At 36.9% G+C, this 26,338-nt stretch overlaps 1 protein-coding gene and 1 long non-coding RNA gene across 6 annotated transcripts in view; one reads left to right on the plus strand and one right to left on the minus strand.

Moving 5' to 3' along the window:
* Positions 1-26,338, plus strand: part of GPC5 (glypican 5) — a 1,343,656-nt gene that overhangs the window by 183,643 nt on the left and 1,133,675 nt on the right. The gene's annotated exons all lie outside the window — the stretch shown is intronic.
* Positions 13,753-26,338, minus strand: part of LOC119865214 — a 39,969-nt gene continuing 27,383 nt past the window's right edge. The window contains exons 3-4 of the long non-coding RNA XR_005376467.1: positions 20,128-20,155; positions 13,753-14,645 (exon numbers count right to left, since the gene is read on the minus strand). This is a non-coding gene — a long non-coding RNA (uncharacterized LOC119865214). The remainder of the gene's footprint in view (positions 14,646-20,127; positions 20,156-26,338) is intronic.

Consider the following 26,338-nt stretch of genomic DNA (forward strand, 5'->3'; position numbering starts at 1 on the left):
GTTAATATCAATTTAAAATGCCATGATCCAAAAAGTCATAGCCTTCTAATGTTTATAGCACGATTATCATGATTAGTAAGCAAATCACAAAAAGATTGGCAATCTGGTATGATTGATGATAATGTTTTCTTGTTCCAAAACACATTGTTCTTATTTTTTCAGATAGATTTAGAGACTGGATATTTTGTATGAGTTTGGATATTTCTTAATTGAGCTAGGGTCAGCATTCATAAAACGTTGTTTAAGAAATCATTCTCTTTAATTATGAAAATATATAATTTTATTTCTTTAATTGTTTTTTGAATTATAATAATTAAGAGGATATTTATGGACAGGGTATCATGCTTATGGCAGAGAACTGAGATAAGCTTGGAATATGGAATTCATTGTTCTTCCCCAGCTCCCTCCACCCATAATTCTTTGAGTCTATCAATTACATGGGGAGTAATGATTCTCCTTGAAAAGTAACTACTACAATATAGGTGTAGAAATATTTAGGCATGACTGAGATGGTAGATGGGAAGTACAAAAGAAAGCTGAGAATTAATTACAAGGGGGAAAAAGTGGAGGAACTTGACTTGGCCATGTATCTGGAGAGCCAGAGGGCTCCTAGTTCAGGGCAAAGTGTGGTTACTCTTGTTTGAACCAGTTCTCATCCATACCACTTGTCAGGGAAGAAAGGCTATGTGTAAAATTTTAAAGAGTTTGCTCTATAAATGTTGTCATGCCTCTGATTCAAGCCGCTTGGCTATGAGGCTTCCCTAAGAAGGAAGAGTTCTTTCAGTCATGAGTGACAACAGCCTAACCAGCTTGCTGAGTGGAGGTTGGCATTAACTCATGGCCTTGAAGTACACATCACTGATGTGGAAAATCAAGGTGTAGTTTTCAGCTACTGGCTGATCATGGCCCATCCAGAATACTTACAGAATTCCCAGTGATACTTGCAATAGTACTATGGCTGATTGTGTACCTTTGAAGTTTACTAAGGCCAGAATGATGCCAGGTATTCTTACTGAGCTTACCAAAATTTGTATGTAAGATTTAGTGTGATCTAACAACTAAGCACAGGCTGGTCACATATATAATTTTTTATTTTGATATGAAGCTTTGAAGGGCATATTTTGGCAGGCAAATTTGAGATTGAGTATTAGATCATTTTTAAAATGTCTCTTATTGAAGCAAAAATAATAAGCTATTATAAAGATGAATGAATATACATGTATAAATATGTATTTTGTATTTTTATCATATAGTAAAAGAACAATTAGACTACTAGACTAAGATTAATATGAAGCATCTTTTGGCAAAGCATCTTCTATTTTTTGTACCATTTTCAGATATAAAAAGATAGTGGTATTAAAATGTTAATCTTACTGATTGCAGTTAAATTTTTATATGCATCACATTTTTTTCACATGTGATATTTGAGGACAGAATTATAGATAACTTAACACTGAGTATTATCCCCAATTTTAGACATTTTAATATTTCCTTGTTGATATTTCTGTGTGACAAGTTACCAGAACTTAACAGCTTAAAAAACACATTTATCATCTCAAAAGTTTTGTGGATCAGGAGTGCAGGCATGACCTGAATGGGTCCTCAGGTCCAGTCTAGATATGGGCTGGGCTACAGTCTCATCTGGAGGCCCAACTGGGAAAGAATTCACTTCTAAGGTCACTCAGGCTATTGACAGAATACAACTCCTGTGCTTGTGAGACAGAGGACCACAGCTTTTTGCTGACTTTCAGCCATAGGCCACCCTCAAATCTCAGAGGCTGCCCTCTGTTCCAGGAAGACACTTTCTTTACCTAAAGCTTACCCCACATTTCTTGCCATATGTACTTCCTTAACCTGGCCACTTATTTCATCAAGCCAGCAAATAAACTTTTTAGAGTGAGTCTACTAGAAAGACCAGCTTATACAATTTAACATAATCACAGAAGTGGGATCCTATTACCTTTACCATATCCTTTTGGTTAGAAGCAAGTCAGAGGTCCTGCCCATACTCAAGAGAAGAAGCTTATATGAGGGTGTGGATCTTAAGAGTTGGCAATCATGAGGGCCATAATTTCTTTATGGCTTGCATGGAATATATTTATTTTAAGAAACCCAGTGTTTTCTGAGACATATCAAATGTGAACTACCATATTATTAATGTTGCCAAGTATATAAGACTGAAAACTGTAGCCATTCCTTGAAATTCTAGCAGGTTTAGGCTCTGAGAACCATATCAAACTGTGCTTGGATAGATGTTTGCAGAAGCCACCACTTCAGAAGTCCTACCATTCTTATAAGATTTTGGAGTGTGATGTAATTATTTTTTCCTCAAGAAATTGAATATTTTACACTTGCCACATGTGATTTTACACATGCTGGGGAAAGAGCTTCTACCTGCCTAATGTGCTTTACCTGTCAAAGAAAAGGATGGCAGTGTATGTTTTAGAGACCTTCCTTCCCTCATACCCGGCAGGACTTACATGCAGTACAGGAATGATAATAACAGCTCACCAAACAGTCTTTTGGGTTAAGGGACAAATGGAGTAAACACCTTTTATTTCTGTTATACATCTAAATTTAAGCAAGGGTTCTTAGCACAAGGCAGAATAATTGCATAAACAAAGTTTCATTTTCTGGTTTATTCCAAGATAGAGTCCTCGACTAATATGAGCTGTTTAGTATTCATGGCCACTCTTATAGACAGTGAAAGGTTTTCCCCCAAAGACAACTACACAGAGAAAATCTGCATTTCATGTTTTCCTATCATCTCCTATCCTGAAAGTATGTAATCAACTAAGGGATGGGTCTTTCATTTAATCCCAGTGGAAAGAGCAGAGAGGGACAAGAATGTAGAGTTGGAAAGAATATGTACTATTGCCTTAGAGGTTTTTTTCTGACTTTAATGATGATCCTCTGAGGTTCTTTTGAAGAAAGCCATTTTTAGTTCAACAGGCATTATACTCAAATCATATATTTATTGTAGTGATGCTGCGTGGGAAATTTTCTATTGTTTAATATTATTAAACAAATAAAGGTATTTTGGATGACTTCTAAGTGATTTTTTCCAAGAAGGTTATATGTCATTATAAAGCAGTGTTTCTCAAGCGACTTGTGCAGGGTGGATGGGAATAAAGTTGTGATAATTTCCAGGAAATTCATTGATTATTCAACAATCACTTATAGAGCATCCATTATGTTCTTACAAGCACTAGGACTGGAATACCATGGGGAACAAGAGAATAACTGGCTCCTGCCATTATACAGCAGGAAAAAGGGAGTTTTCTGAGACAGAATTCTTTACAGTATCTTAAATCTTTATACAATTTAATATACCTTTAGGCTATTATGTGATGCCTAGCTTCTTGCACATATTATATAGAGAGTGTTGTGTATAGAGCCATGGTATGCACCCACATGCTTATTCGTTGTTTGTGGATATTTCTTGACTGCAGCCACAGCAGTTAGAAATGCTATGTAGTGGCTAGACCTAATTTCAGGGTAGTACACATACACACAAAGTAGCTTCTACCATCTTCAATGCCTGTGGTTACTCAGGGCTTTTTGAGGGGATTGAAGTGATGAATCAAGAGAAAATGTTATAATTGAACAGATGTGGGTAAAAGAAAACCAATATTTGTTAATTTGAATCATATTTAATTTTGCTTAATAAGATTCAGAAAATTCCAAATTGGGATGGACTGCACTGTTTTCAGTGGCATTTGGTGTTAATGATTGAACATCAGTCCTATGTATTTGCTTTCCTCTTTGATCAGAGATCTGGATGCAGGACAGTTAAAATTGTTTATTTAGGATTTATGTCCAAGAAACGATCTTATTTAGAATAATTTAATCAGACTATTAATAAAAAACTAAATTCAGTGTGACAACTTTGCAGGTGTGTGTCATCCAGATATAAAATTTAGATTTGACTAGCAGTTCCTAATCACAAATGTGTCCTCATCAAAGAAAGATGAGTCTTTAAGGCATATTAAGCATGGTAAATATTTTGTTGAAGAGATTCCACCACTACGATGCCAGCTAATGGAGCCAGGTCTCTGAAATCAGTGGGCCATGTAATTCTGTATCTGATGAGATCCAAAGTACTATGTCATAGGAGGCTGCAGTGGCTGAAGCTCTGAGAGCCGGGAGTCAGAGAGGATGTTAACATGATCAATTAGCTTATTTCTGACAGTACCTTGGAATAAATCAAAGCAGAGAGCAAACAGGATAGAACTGTGAAATATCCAAACACACAAGAGGCAAGAATCAGAAACAGCTCATTTGGCAACACACTTAGTTCATCTGCAGGATTGGGGGTTTTATTCATTCAAAGCTCTCCTAATATCATTTTGTAAAGTTTGTTCTTAATTAGAAACTAACTTAACAGAGGTTAAATTTTACATATGTATATTTCACGTAGATGTAGGAAGAGTGTTAGAATAGATTAGTCTGATGCCAGTTTTTTTTTCATGTGACAACATCTTCGAGAGTAGTAGCAGCTGCTTTGTGTTTATCATTTATCATGAGTGTGACACTTTTCATACATCCTGGCATATGCATTATTCAAACTAGCTGATGATTATGTTACTATTTAACCCTTTTTACAGAAGAGGAATCAGACCCATGGAGGTGTGGCAGATGGAATGAGGTCAACTTTATAACTGGAAGAATTACCTCAATTTTAGTCTTACTCAATTTTAGCTTCTCTTGTCTACTGGACTATGCCATTTAGGGCCTTTGAGTAGATCGTGGCCATGTCAGTATGATCCTTCATCAAAGATTGTTCCTCACTGTTTTGGACATTCTCTGGGCCAAAGTCAACTTGCATCCAAGATCAAAGTAAACCTGTACTCCAACCAGAACACATTAGTTTTGCTGTTCTAAAATGACCACCTCTCTTCTGAACCTTTTTCTCCCTGTTTTTCCTGAGAAATGTTGCCCAAGTCGGTAGCCTCATTTACTGTCTCTATGCTGATGAGTCTGAAGTGTCTATCTCAAAGACCTCTTTCCCAAGTTGCAGTCTAAGATAACTATCAGTTGGAGTCTAAGCAGGAGAAGAGAAGATGTGGTGAACCAGAGAAATGCCAGAGCAGTGGCATTGGTTTAGTTTTTTTCCTCCCTAGTTGCAAATGAAAGAAACTCAGATTAGTTTAAGCACAGAAGAACTATATTATGTCATAGACCTGAGAGAGAATTAATTTGGCTAAGTTCACTGGACTTGAAGACAGGGGAGCAGGTTAGCTAAGGTTTAGGAAGTAGAACTAGGACTTGCTTTCTCCAGGATATATTCATTTATTATTCTCATTCTCTCCCTCTGCCTCTCCCACTACCACTTTCTCCTGGCCTTTTTCCTTTATTCTTCTCTGTCCCCATGTTTATTTGGCTTTCTGCCACAGACTGAATGTGTGTCTACAGGTCAGAGAGGATGGCAGCCATGTTCTTAGATTCTTCCAGTTAAACCACTTGGTAGAAAGATCACTATTATATTTAGTAAATATTTTTATTAAGATATGTCAATATCTTCATCTCTTGTGAAGTACTTACTGACAACTGGAACAATTTATATTGCCAAAGAAATGGGACTGTGTGGATCAGCCAGCCCTGGGTCAGTGCCACTTCTTGTGGTGAGAAGGGGAGGCAACAGAATTGGGGAAGCGAGTTTCCTTGAATGAACGATGGTAGTCAGGTAAAAACATCGCATGCGCACACAGTATTATTGTTGATGTCTGCAGAAAAAGAAGGAGCCACTACTATACAATATTTTAAATAGATATCTCAATCCCTGCTATGTAGGGATTATTATTATTGATTGATAATCATTATTCAGGCAAACTAAACATATCTTTATTTAAATATGTGCTTCATGTCTTCCAGAGTTATCCTTTCTCATCTTCACATCGAATTCAGGAGTTCTGCATATTCTTCATTCAGATCTCATCATATTTCAGAAATCACGGCCTTGAAACACATTTCACAGAACTCCTATTTATACATTTTCATATAAGACAATCTATTACTCCATTTTCCTTATTAAAAATAATGCATCAGGGATCCCTGGGTGGCGCAGCAGTTTAGTGCCTGCCTTTGGCCCAGGGCGCGATCCTGGAGACCTGGGATCGAATCCCACGTCGGGCTCCCGGTGCATGGAGCCTGCTTCTCCCTCTGCCTGTGTCTCTGCCTCTCTCTCTCTCTCTCTCTCTCTGTGACTATCATAAATAAATAAAAAAAATAAAATAAAATAATGCAGCACATAAAAATCATTTATTGAATACAGACTATATGCTGGATTGTGTTTTCTTTTTTTTTTTTTTTTTTTTTTTTTTAAAGATTTTATTTATTTATTCATGATAGTCACAGAGAGAGAGAGAGGCAGAGAGACACAGGCAGAGGGAGAAGCAGGCTCCATGCACCGGGAGCCTGATGTGGGATTCGATCCCGGGTCTCCAGGATCGCGCCCTGGGCCAAAGGCAGGCGCCAAACCGCTGCGCCACCCAGGGATCCCAAGGATTGTGTTTTCTTTATGAAAATTTCAACATGAAACTTTTTGTAATTTTGTTAGAAGAGATTTACTTGTTTTCAGAATTTCTTCAAAGCTTCTTAGTCATATGCATTCATTCTGTGGAATTCACTCAGCCAATCAGGAACTGTTTATTGAGTACTTTCCATGTTGATGTATGGTGTGAGTTGATGGGGATTATTGTAAAATGAGCAAGTATTTATTACAAAGACATTATCTGGCATAATTATCAAGGTATTTATTTATTATGTAGTACCTAATGACAGTGTGTACATTTTGTTTGTGTTAAAACAGTAGAAAGACAGATTACAAATTGATTATAAAATCGTTATACAAATAATTGCTGAATCCAAAATTTATTATAAGATCCCACAAATACAAATTTTATTAACTTTCTGTCATTCTGGAAGACAATAAGTATAGGGATTTTTCTTTTGCTTTTAAAAATTTTATTATTATTTTTTGTTCTTTGATGTACTTTATTTCTGTACACTTTTCAACCATAATTCATTTTAACCACATTCCTTAAATATCAAGTTTATTTTAGCCTTATAACTTTCATTTTGAGTAGTGACAAAAAAAGGAAGAGCCTATTAAGAAAGAGGCTTTATCTTTAAGAGTGATGGTTGGGCAACCCGGGTGGCTCAGCGGTTTAGCGCCTGCCTTCAGCCCAGGTCCTGATCCTGGAGTCCTGGGATTGAGTCCCGCGTCAGGCTCCCTGCATGGAGCCTGCTTGTCCCTCTGCCTATGTCTCTACCAATCTCCCTCTCTCTCTCTCTCTTCCCCTTTCTCTCCTTCTCTCTCTGTGTCTCTCATGAATAAATAAATAAAATCTCAGGGAAAAAAAGAGTGATGGTGCCTCTAAAGCTGTATCAACATCCCATCAGCAGTTCATTAGTGGGTATGGTTCTAGTCTGAAATTCTCATATCCTACTTACTTTCATTTCCCAAATCATCTTGTGGTAGATATAGCTTTACTGTTTTGTTGATTTCATCTAAATCTTCAGGGAGTTCATTTGTTGATGAATTAAAATCTAAATCAGCTATTATTAGTAGCATCCTAAAGTTGGAGTAAGCCTGGCTAATGCTAAATTTCTAAATTAAAAGAATAACAGCACTTTTAGATATTTCTTCCTGTTTTGTGCAGTGTTCCAAAAAGTGGGGAGAGGTTTTTTTGTTGTAAGTATCCTTGCCAGTGGAGAGTTTTACATTTGGATTTAGGGAGATTGCTTAAATGTGGAGTCATCTAAGATTTCTCCTCAAGTGGGAGGGAAGATTTTGTAAAGGGATAGGGGTCTTAATTAGTTTTCAGCAAATGAGATTTGTGAAGTGACGGTGTTGATAATATTTTTTTTTTCCTCTATCAGTATGTCTGTTCAAAACTACCAGGGAGTCTAGATCCCACTGGGTGGTTGTGAAAAATCTGTTAGACTAGTTAGAATGTTCAGTAATATAATGACATTAGTTAACTAAATTGCTTCCTTAATGAGAGCATATGACATTGGGTTTTTAAATGATAGCCTAAAGATTTTTAGATATATGTAGGTTAGAAGATTCGACAAATGAAATCTAGTAAAAGAATGTAAGAATTCTATGCTAAGCAATTTTGAAGCATCTTTGTTATATGAATTTCTTATAACAACTCTCTGAGCAGTCAAGGCTATTAGGTTTGTATGACAATAAGTGTTCTTTGCCCAAGGTCATGATTTAAAGTGATAAAGATAAAATGAGTAGCCTGCTGTCCTCTCCAAAGCTCCAAAGTCCCTTTCGTTGCCTTAGCTGGGTTCAATTCTTCATCTTCAGATTCAGTCTACCTTCAGATTCTGGATCCAGTTTGATCTCCAGTTAGAGAAATTTTAGTAATTACTTCATCAGGGGGTTCACCTACTGCTAGCTCTTCTTTAATCTTAAATTTCCATCAGGATTTTTCATCATTCATTAGGACTAAGGTCCTGGTTTATAGTTCAGCTTCAGTGTACAGGCATCGGTACTATTCTAATATATCTACATCCATGCTCTGGTTCCTACCAGTTCCTTGGGAATTGTGATCTTGGCTGCCACCTGAGTCTGTACTCTGTGAGACCATAGTCCTGGGTCATGGGCATCAAGGAGGGCACATGATGGGATGAGCACTGCGTATTATATGCAACTGATGAATTATTGAAAACCACATCTGAAACTAATGATGTGTACTATATGGTGCTAACTGAATTTAAGTAAAAAATTAGGACCTGTCTAGTGGTGTTAATTATTTCAGATTGCATTAAATATAACCCTAAAAGAAAAAAAAAATACTACAATCCTGAGTCATATTTCTTGGCCATTCTGATACCTGTCCACATGGTCAGGTAGCCTACTATCTTCTGTTGACTTCCCTGATGCTGCTGTTGGCTCCTCTGCCTGGACTTCCTTGCCCTGTCTGCAATGGGAACCCACCTTGCTTGTCTCTTGTGCATGAAAGATCTCTAAGTTATAGCCACATCCAAAAAGTCCTGTTTAAATGGCAACTGTTGTGTTGGTAACAATGGCCTGTTATATAGCTATTTTGCCTCTAGCTTCTTGCTCTTAGTTACTCCCCCCCCCACCAAACTTTGGAAACTTGCTATTTAATAGAGAGGCAGGGAATGCTAAAAAAGAAGAGGTAAGTGGCAGTCTTGTTTGGCTGGGACAGCCCCATCGCTTAAGAGGTAAGCACTTCCCCAGGTGACTGTGATCATAGGAATGATTGATTGCACTTAGCTCTCACCATGTGCCCAACGCTAAGTACTTTTCAGGTATTAGTGCATGTAGCAAATTATAAAATCTGCCATTAGCAAAAACTAGGCAATGTCACATTTCAAGTGAAGTAGGACGGTCAAATTTCTTAGATTTTACTAAGTCGTGCACTGGTTAAGCCTCTCTTCATGTCTCAGCATTGCCAACATTCAGCATTGGGAGAGAAGGCAATTGCCACAGTTGTACAGATTCTGCAAAGCAAATATGAAGAAGGAGATGTGTATGCAGCACTCCCTAACTATATGGAAATTACACACGTGAAAACAAAATGTCCAAATATAAAAGGGAATCTAAAGGGGTTAATAGGCAGTAATACCCATGGATTAAACGAACAAGCATGAACAAACAGAACAATGATATCGGAGAGTTGTAAACACAACCACCTTTCCTGTCCGGGTAAAGGGGGAGATACCCATAGCCCGATATAATGAGATATTTGTAATATCTTAATATGATCACATTTCATTACGATTTCATTTCTTCATTATTTTCAAAAGCGTTTTGGGGATGCCTGGGTGGCTCAGTGGTTGAGCATCTGTCTTTGGCTTATGTCGTGATCCTGGGGTCCTGGGATCGAGTCCTGTATTAAGTTCCCCACAGGGAGCCTGCTTCTCCCTCTGCCTCTGTCTCTGCCCCTCTCTCTCTCTGTCTCTCATGAATAAATAAATAAAATCTTAAGAAAAAAAAGATTAAGAAATACTTTGAATGAATGTGTACTGTTGATTTTCCCTAATATTAGTAATGAATATGACAAGGATGATGGAGACATGTATAACAATCCCACCCTCATGGAACCTAGATTCTGTTGGGTGATACAGACAAGGAGATAGACAGTTATAATGTAGAGTGGCAAGTGTGGCAGCACAATTGGGCTTTTGATTCATCAATTCTGGGTTCAAATCTCCAGTTTGCCACCATACTAACTGGGTTGCTTTAGACCAATTAGTTACTCTCTATCCACCTCAGTTTCTTTATCTATAAAATGGGAATAAAAATTGTACCTGCCATAGGACTGTATGGATTACATAAGTTCCAGATGAATAAACTCCACTAGATATATACCAATATCCCCACTTTACCTGGCACTTATGTCACATGCCACTTACATCATCCCAAGATCACATGGCAATGAAATGTTTTAAAATATTATTTATTCATTTGAGAGAGAGAGAGAGAGAGAGAGAGAGAGATCAAGCAGGTGGGAGGAGGGGCAGAAGGAGTAGGGAGAGAGAATCCAAAGCAGATTCTGCATGAGCACAGAGCCTGAAGTGAGACTCGATCCCACAACTGTGAGATTATGACCTGAACTGAACAATGAAATTTTAAATAAGGTAAGAGCTGAAACAGATCATCTAGAGAATATGTTAGTATGAGAGTTTCTCATTTCCACGTGAAATAAACATGAAATAAACTGTATAGAGTAAGGGGAATTTGAATAGAAAGCTGACTGCCAAGCAGGGTGGAGTGGCCAGTAAATTGTGCTTGATAGCAAAGCCTTGACCAATGTCTGTAGTGATGCATTATGAATATTTAGGATATTCCTATCTTTAAATCTTCTCCACTTGAGCTCAGTGTTACTGAGAGACTGAAGACTGGGCAGATCTGAGGCACATTTTAAAAACTGGTCCTTCTCTGTCCTTTTGCCTTCAGTGTCAATTTCTTTTTCATACCCATTCTCCCATCTACCATCCACTCATTGATTCATCCATCCATCTATTCACAGATCCATCCATCTCGCCCTCCTAGCTTTGTCCAGACATTCCTCTGTTAATCAAATATTTATTGATTGATTCACCAGAAGGCACTGGGAATATAAAAAAAACAGCATAATGACGGTTTCTGTTCTCACAAGGTATTTTAACTAGGTCACTGGTTCATCTCAGCCAAACCAGAATTGTACTTCTCTCCTTCATAAGACCATGAATAAATAGTTCAAGAAGTCCAATCTCTTTCCATCTGTTTACCATTTCATATCCCTGGGGTACCTGGCCTTGTGCATGTGGCACAGGATAGCTGACTTCAAGTCCACATGTCCACATGCTGACCAGGGGAATGAGGAAGACAAGGAAAGTTGTGCTCCTTCTTTTTAAGTCAACATATGATTTGGAAATTGAGCACATCACTTCCACTCTTATCCCAATAGCCAGAAAAAAAAAAATCACATTTTACCACATCTAGTTTTAAGAGAGACTCAAAATGAAATCTTTATTTTGCATGACCATTTGACCAGCTGAGGAATCTGGATTAGAATGAACAAAACCCAAGATATATTTTGGAGAAGACAGATATTGAAGAACCAACACAGTTTCCCACAAACAGGGCTTACTTTCTGGTTGAAGTTACAGGCTGGTGAGTTGGCAACTACTACATTGCAGGCAAGTGGGGGAGTAGGATGTGGTGGGAGTTCATAGGGCAAAACTGGTTGGTCTGAGAATCAGGTTTATTATTATGATTTGAAGCATGGAGTGTCCGAGAAAGAATTTACTGAAGTATTAACTAAAATCAATCCTGTAATCACATTAATGTGTACTGGTGAAAACAAAAGAGTTTTGAGAAAAGAATTTGTACTAATTTCTTGTAACTAAAAGAATCTTGCAGCAAGGGGTATTATACTGCCAAAGAAGAGGGTAGACACAGCCTCTAGGCAAGCAGCTTCTTATGACTCTTAATGGCTTATTCTTATTTTATTATAGAACTGGGCATATTAACAAGTATTTTCTTTAGATTGGTTTAATTTTAAAGAACTAGAGCTTTTATGAGCTACTTAAGATACCTTTCTTCAAACTAAACTGATCAAGCCTTGGTAAAATGACTCTAGAAACAGATTCTATTATGCCTAGAAACATAGGAGACCTCCCAGTGTTCTCACAGAGGTGTGTGTCTCTGTGCTCGATGAACTAAGGCAAAGCCTCCAAAAGTCTGGGATTAACAATAACACTACTAAATGCAGATTATCTCATTAAGAAGGATAATTCAATTTCTGTTTCACTGTATCTACCTGGATATTTTGTCATCTTATGTTCATTAAGGATTTTTATGACTTGCAATTTTCCCTGCTGAATCGAATTGTTTATATTTGCCCATCTTTCTGATTTGAGAGTTATTTCTTAATCATTTAAACTCAATAATTTTGTCAATTCCTAGGTGTAAAACTATTCTTGTCACACACGCACACACGCACAAACTATTCTCATCACATTGAAAATAACAGATTGTGTATTAAATTGCTAGTAAATTAAATTTTTTTCTTTTAAAGTATATTTTCTAAAATGCTGTATAAATTTAGGAGATTAGTATTATGAGTGGTTTAATTTTGGCAACTCCAAATCCAAACTTTTTCCAGACATGAGTAATAGTCTTCTCACAGTGATAACCTTGGGAGCATTTCCCGTGATTCTGATGCTATCTCTGCAAAAAACATTTTTTGAGGGAGAGGTTCTAGTTCCCATTTAAAATAATAATGCCACTTAGTTATACCAGATGTTTTATTAAGATAGTAATTTTCCATTCAAGTCAGACCAACTGGTTGGATCATTTTAGGGTTAGCCCCCTGGACTATTGGCTGATAATTGATTTGTTTACCATGCAGTTATTGAATGCTCTTCATGTATCAGGATTGGTTACACTAATCAATTATATATCATAATCCTTTGCTTTTGGGGTGCTCAGGATTTTGTTAAAAAGCAAAATAGTTAAGCCTAATTATGTTATGTTGCAATTATTGACTCAATGTGGCCATGTATGAGTGAAGAGGAGAAAACAGTTTATTTTGGATAGACTGGGAAAGACCATGTGGAGAAGATGCTGTTGAGTTTGGACTTCATAGGATGAATAACATTTCACTAGGCAGAGAGGCAAAAATTAGTATCTAGAGGGAGAAAGGATATGAAGGGAAAAAATGCTGCATGAACAGGCATAGCATAGTGTGGTTAGGGAATAGATGGATGTCAGATGTTATGGTAATCTATAGCTTTTAGAGGTAGAGATAAGTAGTAGTATCAGTTGCAAAAAGTTTTCAATAGAATGCTAAGGTATTGTCTAAAGAGCTCTTGACAAAGGACCTTTGGTTTAATTTTCATTTGCAGGATGGGTTTGTTGACAAATTCTCTCCTCCATCTCCCCCTCTCTTCTTCCTTTCCTTCCTTGGTACATTTATTTGAATGTTCCTTTCTATGTGCTGGGGATAAAGAAGTGAAAAAAAAAGCCCCCTCCCCAAAAAAAAGGCTTATGAGTATGGAGCTTATGTTCTAGAAGCCGAGTTCATATAGGCCATGTAAGTGGGATGATAGTAAATGTAGGCTTTAAAAGCCATATAATTTCTTTTGCAGCTACTTCCTTCTGTCCTTGTAGTGACAGAGCATCCATAGACAATACATGAATAAATGTGAATGGCTCATTTCCAGTAAAATTTTATTTACACATTATAGTTTGAAATTCATATAAATTTCATGTGCCATAAACTATTTTTCTTTTCTTTTGTTTCTTTCTCCTACCATTGCATAATGTAAAGGTCATTCTTAGCTCATAAGCTGTGCAAAAACAGGAAGACTAGAATGGCCCACTGGCTGTAGTTGGTCTAACCCTCGTCTAGAAGTTCAGGTTAATGGAGACATTAGACACAGCCATTAACTGAGTGAATCAAAACCAATTTACATATTTAAAAGATTTAGAAAATAGTGTGACCAGCTTATAAAGCAGAAAGATTCATCAGTTCTGCAGGAGAGGCAGGGAAATGAAGCTATTGTGGGTCATGGACAGTCTTGGACACTAATGTCTAAGTGAATGAAGGTTGCCTCAGATCTTCTGGAAATTCAGTTGCTTCCTTCCACATTCAAGCTTGTATTCATGTGACATTTCTGTATATAAGCTAATCTGGCTACATCCTGAGATCATCTCCTCTGAGTCAGGTGTCTGTTGTGAATCTTCGTATTATACAGTAGTCAGTGTCCACTCCGGCATGATCACTGTTCATATCTCTCAGACAGCCTGTATGAACAGAGCCTGGTTCAAGTACTTTTCGCAAATAAAGATGACTTAGAATGAGTGTTAGGCATCCAGATGTTTCTGAGGTTAAGCTATCAGGCCTTCAGACGAGCTAAAAGGCCCACACATTTTAATATCACTTTTAATCCACTAACGATAGTTGAAGTTGTTGAAGTTATGCAGTCATATTGCTTGGGATCCAAATCCACCTCCATCTAATCCGCTCTGTGAAGCTAGACCAGGCATTGGGATTTCTTCAGCTCCAACTGCCACATCTGTAAACTGGGAATTGTACTCATGTGTTACTTACAGCTCTCTTGCACTACATGAACTAGTCCTCATAATCCATATCAAGCATATCGCACAGTACCTGGTAAATAGTAAATAAATACAAAGGTAGACTATCATTACTATCATTGTGATTAGAGAAAATAAGACAGGAAATTTAGCACTCTTTTCCTTGTAGAGTTTTAGCTATTTTTTTTAAAGATTCTATTTATTTATTTGAGAAAGAGACAGAGTTCAAGCAGGGGGAGGGGCAGAGAGAGAGAGAGAGGGAAAGGGACAAACAGACTCCCGCTGAATGGGAAGCCCAACATGGGGCTCCATTCCAGCACCATGGGATCACGACCTGAACGAAAGGCAGATGCTTAACTGACTGAGCCATCCAGGCGCCCCAAGTTTTAGCTATTTTTAAGATTGGATGAATGTTAGAAAGAGGAGAGAATTAACTTAGAAAAAAAGCCTACTTGACTTTAAATCTTAAAAAAATAATTTGGGCTATTACAGATAACTTAATACAAGGGGAAATTAAATATGAGCTGTATCATTTTGAAAGAACACAACCAACTATTAAACATTTTAAAAATTTAATTTGAGAAAGGTTAATTACCTTTTCTATGTCAGTTATATTTTTAAATAAAGGATTTCTAATTCTTTTGAAAACATGCCCAAGACATATTCGTTTGTTAATTTAATGTGGTGTATAGTGGACCCCCCAAACTTCTATACAATGAGTACAAACCACTATATCTTTTTTTAAAAAGATTTTATTTATTTATTCATAAGAGGAAGAGGTATAGGCAGAGGGAGAAGCAGGTTCCCCGCAGGAAGCCTGATGCAGGACTCGATCCCAGGACCCCAGGATCATGCCCTGAACCAAAGGCAGACACTCAATCATTGAGCCACCCAGGAACCTCCACTATAATATATCTTAACATGAAGTCTCACCACAGCCACTGTGGGCTTGAGCTGCGAAAATTAGAGTGTGCTCTTTCAAACTTCTTCTCATTGTACTAGAATTTGCCTTGATCTGACACCAGTAAAAGGCTTTTTATTTTCTTTCTATTGCTGGGAAGGATTTTAATTGATTCCATGTCTCTTCATCAAGTATAAGTTTCTATCTCAACGAATGATTCAGACCTGCAGGAGCCATGCCATAATTTAACTTTAGAAAACTATAGGACCTGAAAATGTCATACACACAGACAGTGTACAATGGAAAGAAGGTTGTGCTGATCCTTATAAGAATGAGTGAAATTCAAATTCATTCTTTTTTTTTTTTAAGATTTTATTTATTACAGTCCCGGCGGCTCAGCGGTTTGTTTAGTGCCGCCTTCAGCCCCGGGTGTGATCCTGGAGACCCCAGATCGAGTTCCACCTCAGGCTCCCTGCATGGAGCTTGCTTCTCCCTCTGCCTATGTCTCCGCCTCTTTCTCTGTATCCCTCATGAATAAGTAAATAAAATCTTTAAAAAAAAGATTCTATTTATTACTTCATGACAGACACACAGAGAGAGGTAGAGGCAAAGGCAGAGGGAGAAGCAAACTCCCTGTGGGAAGGCTGATGTGGAACTCAATTCCAGGACCCTGGGATCACGCCCTGAGCCAAAGGCAGATGCTCAACCACTGAGCCATCTAGGCGTCCCAAATTCTAATTCATTCTTGTACATTTTGTGCTTTGGAGTTTTTTTCCAACTGATAAGAGAAGTCTAAGTTGATCACTGTACATATTCTTTTTCAATCTACTGTGTGTCCAGTGGCATATATTTACACAGGTACCTCAACATAAATGTGTGTGTGTGGACAGTTTGAACTTTATGCCCATGGAGTTATTTCTTTGTTCAAATTTTACTGACTCATTTATGGCCACCAAATCTACAATCAACCCTTGAGTGAGTTATTTCTCTTGGCCTCAATTTTCTCAGGCATGAGATAAATTGTATTAAATTATATATTTTATCTTGAAAGAGGTTATCAGAAGAATTAACAGAGATCATAGGCATAAAATAGCTAGTTCAGTGCCTGGAACAGTAAGTGTTTAATAACTGCTTAATATCTCCTGTTCCATCTTTCCCATGGCTTTGCTTCTACCTTCTGGCCCAAATCACATTTTAACTACCATCAGAAACTCTTCTTTCATTTCTAAAATCACCATGCAATTTATTCCCATTTTTAATCAAAAGCAGACAAAGTAAATATGATATTGTTTCAGAGATTTTCCAATTCTAAATATGATGAAATACCCTAAGGATACATAATAATATAAATAGAATAATCTAATTATGAAATTACATGAGTCTCCAGGCTGTTATTGTGTTTATGATCGAAAATGATAGTCTAGATTTCATGTCTATTGATAGGTGAGAGTTTTGATAAAATGACAATCTCACATTATTTTATCCTTGGGCACCTATGAAGATGGCTACAGTTTTTACTTACCACCATGATATGGACCCTTCTGTTTTGGTTCTCTCTAAGCTGTCACATTCATTTATCCTTACTGACATCTAAAACGGTCTTAGTTACTCACGGTTCCTCTGTCTTCCACAAATATGCTCCTTTATTGTTATGATGTCTCTGACTCTGTTGACTGCCAGGCCCTGTAGATTTATCCTTGTCTTCCAAGCCTTTTTGCTAGTGATCCAGTTTTGTCATACTATTTAGAATTATTTGTACCTAATGCTGATAAAATTGGTATAAAGGTTGAAATTGGCCTCAAAGGCATGGCTACTGGGCATGCTCTACAAAACTAGTTTGCTTTGAGGCTTTTGCAATATTGTGTCCCAAATTTGGATGACTGAGTTACCAGAGGACTGGCAATATGCTTAAAAATTTGTAATAAGAATATTTTATAGTTGGGACATTTCTGGAGAATCTCCAGGCTGATATGAGGTCTGGGACTAAAAGTTTAACATAGCAGAGATGTCCACAATCAGACTGATCTGTGTCCAGCATTGCTAATTCAAAGTATGTAAAGGTTTTTTTTTTTTGTAAGACTTTTCATATTGTAGGCAAGACATTTAATATATTGTTCTTTTGCTAGAAAATTCTAGTTTAAGATTCTTTCATATTTTCTAAGTTAAAATATTCACAAACTATTGTGAAAAAGGTTATATGTAGATTGGATGAATCATTTTTCTTAGAAATATAAGAAACAGAAATCCTCTCAATCATAGTATTAAAACTAGGTCAAGAAAGCTGATGTGCTGCACAGCAACATATGTGCTAGAGAGATCTTCCAACAGCTGTGTCTGGGGTGAGATGCCTATGTGCTTTTATATAGTGCTCAGACAGTGGACAATCTGAGCACGAGTAGTTCAGGTATGGATTATGTGTCCTTGAGATGGGAGGGTGAAGGAGAGCTAGCTAGCCATCCATGTCTGGGTCCTCCCCCTTGGTTGTTACATCCCATTTCCCCTCAAGAGTGGAGAGGGTTATCAGTATAGCTCAGGGCACATATAATCACCTCTTTTGATTACACAGCACATAACACAATCTTAATATGGTGGGAAATAGGCTTCCTTGCTGTCATCTTGAGTTCCACTAATGTGTTAGTATGTTGATCTAGCTCTCAGGGGGATTTCTTGATACTCTTCCCTTTCCACTGTTCACCCTTTCCTCTATTCAGAGCTCACAGCCCCTGCCTCTCCAAAGCATGATCCCTTCATTTCCTCACATCCAGCACTGCTTTGCTAAGGCAAAAAATACCACGTTTTTGTTCCTTCTAGTCAAAGAGGTAATGCTAATTACATTTATGTAAGTGCAGGAAATGTGTTCATCATAATTGACCCCTTCTAACTGTAAAAAAAATGTAAAAATGGGTGTTATAGTAAAGGGATGTGCAGCAGCTTTGTAAGAACAAAAATGGAAATAAAAAAATCTGGTTCTCATCATAGCTGTTCCATGTACGACCTGTGATCTTTGTTAAATTCCTTAACACTTCACAAGTCTTTGTCAGCTTTTTCAAGCCTTTGTCAACTTTTGCAACTCAGGAGACCAGCAGGAAAGAAGCTTCTTCCAGATACCTAGTCAGGTTATTGATTTTCTAAATGGCAAACGTTGACCCAAGTGGTCAGGGAGACTTGTGCTCCCAGCATTCCAGCTCTTGTACATGCCCTGAGGCCCATGACCATGCAAGGCAAAAAACAGAGGTCAGCACAAAAGGGATTCCAGAGTGCAGAGATGGACAAACAGAAGAGCCCAAAGTGATAGCACCTAACAAAACAGAAATGCTGGGATAGATTCACCTTCTCTATTATATTGCTCTGTATTTCTATCTCTTATTCTCTTTTTGCATAAGTATTTTAAGTAAAATCAGATAGAAAACAGAAGGACTTCCCAAAATTAAAAAAAAAAAAGAAATAAGAGTATTTATTAGATGAATTGAAGGAGAAGATGACCGAGTTGAATTCATATTTAATGCTTAGGAATGCATGGTAGTAGAAATAACTTAAAATAGCGAACACAAATATAGAACATTGAAAATTGTGAAGGTATAGAAAAGAAACATAGAGGTTACATTCAGAAGACCAACATGTAAATATTAAGAATCATAAAACTAGAAAATGTTTTACATGTAAGTAAAACAATGATTAAAAATATATTTAAGTGTATATATAGGAGAGAATTTCCCTGAGTGGAGTTACCGAGTATATAGATTAAAATCCCACTTCTGGGTATATATCTAAAGGAAATGAAGTCACCATCCCCAAGAGATATATCTGTGCCCCCATGTTCATTTCAGCATTATTCACAAGAGCCAAGATACGGAAAAACTAAGTATCTATTTATGGATGAATGAATAAAGACATTTTTATATATGAACATATATAGACCGTAGAATATTATTCAGCCTAAAAAAAGAAGGAAATCCTGCTGTTTGTGACAACAAATGAACCTGGAAGACATAGTAAGTGAAATAAACCGGACATGGAGAGACAAATGTTGCATGATCTCACTTTTATGTGGAATCTAAAAACAAGTCAGATTTGGGGCACCTGGGTGGCTCAGTGGTAGAGTGTCTGCCTTTGGCTCAGGGTGTGATCCCAGGGTCCTAAGATTGAGTCCCGCATTGTGTTCCCCACAGGAAGCCTGCTTCTCCCTCTGCCTATGTCTCTGCCTCTCTATGTCTCTCATGATTGATAAATAAAAATAATTAAAGAAAGTCTGATTCATAAAAGGGTAGTTATCAAGGGACCAGGGAGTGTGGGTGAGATAGAATGGAGAAATTGGAAAGATGTTAGTGAAAGGGTACAAAGTTCCAGTTTTAAGATGCATAAGTTCTAGAAACCTAATATATGATTTGGTGACCATAATTAATAATACTGTATTGTATACTTGAAATTTGCTAAGAGAGTAGATCTGAAATGTTTTCACCACACACACACACAGTAACTATGTGAGCTGGTGGACACATTAGCTCACTTGATCGTGGTATGCATTTCACAATGTATATGTATATTAAAATTTCAGGATATATACCTTAAATATATTCATCAATTGTATTTCAGTGAAACTGGAAAAAAAAATCTCGATTAATGCTAGGCATGATTGAGGAGAAAAGATACATACCTCAGTAAGTCCTGGTAAAATTCCTGACCTGTAAAGATTAAGAGAGATTATACAAGTTTGTAGGCTGGGATGGTTTGCTTTCAAAATAAAGAAGGATCCTAGAGAGTGTGACTCTCCTCTGTAACATCAAAAATTGAAAGACAGTTTGAGTTTACAAAGAGAAAAGCATTGTGCCACAAGAGTCCAATACCTAGTGAAGACATAATTCACCTGTTCAATTAATGGTGGATAGGATAAAGTATTGTGGATATTCAGTGATTCAGAGAGTATATCATTTATGTACCTCATGAGAGACAATTGTTTGAGAATGTACTCCAATAGAATAATGGATCAGATAAAAGAATTTAAGATAGAGAAAGAAGATGAGAGTATTCAGTGGCAAGTAATGACTTGACATACCTTCGTATCTATCTATCTATCTATCTATCTATCTATCTATCTATCTATCTATCATCTATCTATCTATCATCTATCTATCTATCTATCTATCTATCTATCTATCTATCTAAATAGGAATAGGAAGAAGGAATATGGGTAATTCAACTGCCAAAAAATGAATATTGAAAAAGAAAGGACATAAAGGAAAGCTATTAATAATCTAGAACTAAATTTTCTGTGTTGTTTAAACAAATGTGGGAGTTGTATAGTGAATTCAGAGATTCAGGGCATGATCAAGGAAGTGATAAGACCAGAGGCGGCAGTAGCACATGACAAGTGGCAATTTGATATATTTTCAAGCTAGGTTCTGTCCCTTCACAACATTAGACTTTTCCAGAGACCGTGATGCAAGACACTACCCAAAATGGCAAAAAGGCAAGGGAGACAAATATGTCCACTGTCTTGTATGTGTAGATGATATTGCTCAGGCGGATGGCGAGGAGTGTCTGAGAACTCCAGGGTCAGAGAATTCCAGGGTCAGAGAATTACAAAGGCAAAATGGGCCTGGAGTCTTTTATAGTCCTTGAGGCTTATCTAAGGCTAGTGAATGTTGGATACAATATGTGCAACAGGCATACTGTAAATGGGTAAAAATCTCCATATTTGGGTTACATGTAAAGCAATTAGATGTGTAAAAATGTGAGTTCAGTGTTGGCAGGCTTTTGAGCTAACAGTATCAGCCTGTTGGTGTCAGATCTCATAGATAAAATAAGGACAGAGAGAGGACATAGAGAATTCGAATGATGTCAATAAACATATCAAAGATATATACATAGAAATTTACACTTTCAGATGTAAATATAGTTTTATAGATCTATGAAATATTCATAAGTAACTATATACTTGGCAATGAGGAAAACTTGTAAAAAGGGCAGAATTTCTACAAGCCACATGTTAGATTTTGTGTTGGTTTAGAATAAAATTAGTAATAAATAAGGAGTCCCTGCCCTCCTCAACTACTGAAAATTAAGAACCATACTCCCAAATTCATTATGGATCAAAACAGAAATTAAAACCAATGTGAGAAATTAGAAACAATTTTGAAAACATTGTAAAGGAAAAAAAATACTTCAGAAAACCAAATAGCCTGAGCAAAAGCTCTACTTTGGTACTAACTCCAGTCGGTGGTCCAAAAAAAAGAACTTTATGCTTTTTTCCCTAAAACCACAGGAAAAGCAGCACCAAAAAATAGATAAAAGGAAATGCTAACCTTAAGTCCTCTAATAAAAATGAAATAGAAAGGATAAAGTAAAACTATTTTTATTTGAGTATTCAAGAAAATCAATAAAACCCTGTTGAACTAGAGAAAAAAGAGAGAGAACAGTGCTACATGCTTAAGAATATGAAAGGTCACAAATCTACACAGGTTGAAGAGATTTATGACATAAAGAAACACTATTTCAACATAAAAAGTAATCAATGAAAATCCAAAAAAAAAAAAATGTAGGCTACTATGTAGGTATAACTTCAGAGTTGAAAAGACCATGTGAACCAAGACAGGACACCTTGAATATAATAAAGGAAAGAGAAACACATTTTGCTATAATATGATAAAATTTTTTTACAGCAAAAAGTATTATAAATTAAGTCAAAAGAAAAATGGAAATTTGTATAACTCTCTCTCCCCTTTTTCTTTTCTTGTCCTTTCTTGTTATTGTAGCATGAAGAAAATGTGGAAGACTATATACCCTAGGCTATTACTACATGTGGTTTGGGTGGAGGGGGTGAGAAAAGTTGGAAGGTCCCAAATTTTGGGGATAGAAGAAACCTTGACTTGTCTTTGTGGGAAAGAATCCTTTCAAATTTTGCATATCAAAGTTACTGGTATGGAGTGACATTTGTTCAAATAAACACAAATCAACATCATATATCAGTTTGACATATACAGTCAATAGCACATTTCTAAAACAGAGACACTATGTCTTAGTAGAATCACAGAAAACCTGACTTGGTCCAGGTTCAGGCAATTACTGACCATGGGGCCTCCGACGTGTTGTTGAATTTCCCTGACTCTCAGTTTAAGTAGCAGGATCATCCTCATACTGACCTAGAGAGTTTGTTGTGAAAATCAAACAAGGACTTCCGTGTATGCATGGAATTCTACAGTCACTACTCAAATGCTTACCTGCCTTCAGGCTGAACTTCCTGAGGGACTCCTATATACTTCCTGGGTCCTGCCTTCTGCTCTCTCAAGTCATTTTGCTGGTCAGCTTTGCCTGAAATTCCATTGTAAATTAATGTATTTAAAAAGTGTGATTGGATAGCTTTTTTGTTTGTTTCTAGTTGAAGAATTTCCTCTTATTTTTGCTGTTAGATCTTAGATTGAAGTTGTCATTCTCCAGATACATCTAGGAAGGAATTTATCTGTAGTACAAAATTGGAGTCTCTAGAGATGATGTTTGAATAATAATAAATAGACTATTTTATTCTTGTCCTTGGCATGAAAGAAGTATCTTCCAGAGATCTACAATTGGGTTGAATCTTGAAACAGGTACTTAAAATGCAAAATAAAGTTAGTCTACTTGGAATCATTTAAATTCTATAAAGTGTGACTTCATAAAATGACTAAGGACATTTTCATGTAGCAATAGATGCCATACAGCCTTCTGGAGGAGATGATGTAAAGGTGTAATAAAATATTATGTTCCTCCTTACATTATTCTTCAACATCAATATATTATGTAATTCTAAGTAATTACTGCAAGTTGGTGTTTACCAGTCTTACAGAAATTCTATTTCTGTTATAAAGGAAACTACCTGAGCTCAGCACCCCAATGTCATGTCTTTGAATTCTTTCTTTCATCACAACTTACAGTTTTAATAAATCCAAATAAAATCATTTATTTTTTTATATTTTTTGTATCTATGAGAGACCATATTAAAAGAATAATTTTCTCTTAATGAAAGAAGGTAACTTTATTTCGATGGTTTCTATGTACTAATATTATCTCACAGCTCCTGCAGTGCTAGATTTCCAGCATTCTAAACTTTGCCATAATGTGATTTCATTGTAATGTGAATTATTAAAGTGTTTTTAGCTTATTTAATTGCTTGGTCTTAGTTGTGGATTTAATTTTTTTTCTATTAGATCATAATTTCAATAATTATTGATGCTTTATTAATACAAATAAATGAAAGAATGACAACTGTGGTTTTAATTAGTCTCAAGTGAAGGGCACTGTAGACTAGAGCATCATAATTCACATCTTTCTATCTCTATCATTTGCATCTATCTATAAGTTGAAGTAAAATAGAAAATATAATATCAAGTGGAAAATGATGCAGGGTGGGGAAGACAGCATCATTGACTTTGAAATCAGACAAGATTAGCTTTCAGCTCTACCACTTGCCAATTTTGTGGTAACTTTTAAGTTGCTAAATTTCTCTGTCTTGGCTGCTTTATCAGTAGGTAACACAGAGGCTAAGTCCACGTCTTTTCATTTCAGAGTATAGCACTGTCTACCCTATGCTCGTCAAACGTTAACATTGCAAATCCATGGGGATCTTGTTCAAATGTCAGTTCTGATTCAGTAGGTCTGAGTTGGGGCCCAAAATTCTGCATTTCTCATAAACAGATGGTCCATCTGGCACAGTTTGAGTAGCAAAGTTGTAATATACAACTTTGTAATGTAATGCTTGGGATGCAAGCAGGATTGATTATGTGCTGAAGTGCTCTTCTAACATCTGAAATAGAGATAAGGACATATCCTTTGAAGAGGTATTATGGCAATTCAAGATGATAGATATGTAAAATGCCTATCCTGGCTTCTGCTATGGGGTAGGAGCTCAAGAAGCATCCTGGGTCTGGTCATTTCCTTAGGTATTATCTGTGTGTAAAGAAATCATTTATGTTTGGTATTAAAGCAAGACCCAGCTGGGAGTACGGTAGGAATCATTTTGTCCAGGACCCCCTTTTGTGTACAAGAGGAAACTAAAACTTCTAGAAGTCAAATTTCCAAAGGACAGAAACCAGACCTCATAGTGCCTTCCTTGTCATAAAAGCTGAATAAGTTTGATATCTAAAAGATATAATAAGAAATGATCCAATTTAATTTTTCAGACAGGACTAGACTAGAAGTCATTTAACACATACTAAAGGAAATTCCAACAGAGTTAAAAAGATATCAGTGAGAATCTGGACTTCCTTGAATGATAATTGCTTACTGTTTTGAATCACTCTTCTTGGTACTCAAGGTGAGAAATATCAAATTCCTGTAAAATGACTTTGAAATCTGTAATATGTATTAAGGGAAATTTTATACAGTGAGCCAGATAAACTAGGACTGTCCAGTAAACCCAATCATAAAGATTGAGATGTACATTTTCCCCACTTCCATTTTACTTTTCTGTGACTTTTCCCCGTGACCATCTGTATCTCCAGAAACAGAATTTTCCCTTGCCTACTAGATTTTCCCTCTGTAGGGAACTTTAATTTGATAGAATCATTCTAGCTTTAGGAATCAGATAATGACTAGTTATAGCTATATTTGTATTAAAAACAAAAATGAAACAATAATCATACTTCAAAGACTAGGAAATAAGATCATGTTCATTCTTTAGGGCCTTCTTGATTTCTTTCAAAGAATATAGAACTCCATCTGTTTTGCTTCCTTGGAAGACCAGCTTCTATTAAGATTTCATAACAATTGTGGAGGCAACCTCTGAAGGATTATTTTTCAGATAAGATTTCAGAGGTTACTTAGACCTTCCATAGTGGATATAGGCTCGCTTGTTATTTTGTAGGTTATTGTATGACGTGGTAAGGGCTGAAGTGCTCAATAAATAATACTACCTTGTCTTTCTTTACCCATTCTGCCTGGGTTTAGAAGCATTTTAGAAATAGAAAGCCAAGTAGACAGAGATAGATATAAATGTAAATATATAGACATAGATATAAAATCTCTCTTGTTACTGATACAGGTGAATTTAAGAAATCTGGATCTTCCAGCCAGGTGAGTTTGCTAACACTTTCCCCTTACGTTAGGGAGGCTCCGTATATTTAGAGACCCTGGTACAGTCTATTCAATAGCTACTCTGGACAATATCAGATGCTCCCAGCAGAGGGCGCGCCTTAATAAGTTATCGACTGGAAGGGCATGCTTTCTGTGGGCAGGCTGGCTGACACTCTGGAGGCTGACAAACTAGAGGAAGCATTGAACTACCCAACCAGCAAATTCACATTTCCTCCTCTAAGATGAGAGGAGGGAAGAGGGGGTCAAGCAGTGCCTCAACAAAGAATGGTTATGTTCTTCCCTAACATTTTCACAGCTTCGTCCTCTTAATCCAGAGGCTTAACCACAGGTCCCAATAGCTATTTTCAAAAGGTTATTTATTTTGGTCTCTGCTGGGCTGATTCCTCTATCTTATCTGCTTCAGACCCGGGCAGAGAACAAGGGATCTGTTTATTGGGAGAGCTACAATTCATTATCTTCTGCTTCCAGCCAGAAAATTTGAGAAAGACACAGAGAGTAGAATTTGTGAGTAAAGGGATCCCTGGATGGCTCAAGTGATTTAGCGCCTGCCTTCGGCCTAGGGCATGATCCTGGAGTCCTGGGATGGAGTCCCACTTCAGGCTCCCTGCATGGAGCCTGCTTCTCCCTCTGCCTGTGCCTCTGCCTCTCTCTGTCTCCCTGTGTCTCTCATGAATAAATAAATAAAATCTTAAAAAAAAAAGAATTTGTGAGTAAAAATTACTACTATGTACATGATGGGTAAGCTAAGGCTTTAGGTAGTAGCAAGTAAGCTCACTTGAGTTTTTGTGGCTTACCTTATG

The sequence above is a fragment of the Canis lupus genome, chromosome 22 (assembly GCF_011100685.1).
Source record: "Canis lupus familiaris isolate Mischka breed German Shepherd chromosome 22, alternate assembly UU_Cfam_GSD_1.0, whole genome shotgun sequence".
Lineage (NCBI taxonomy): Eukaryota > Metazoa > Chordata > Mammalia > Carnivora > Canidae > Canis > Canis lupus.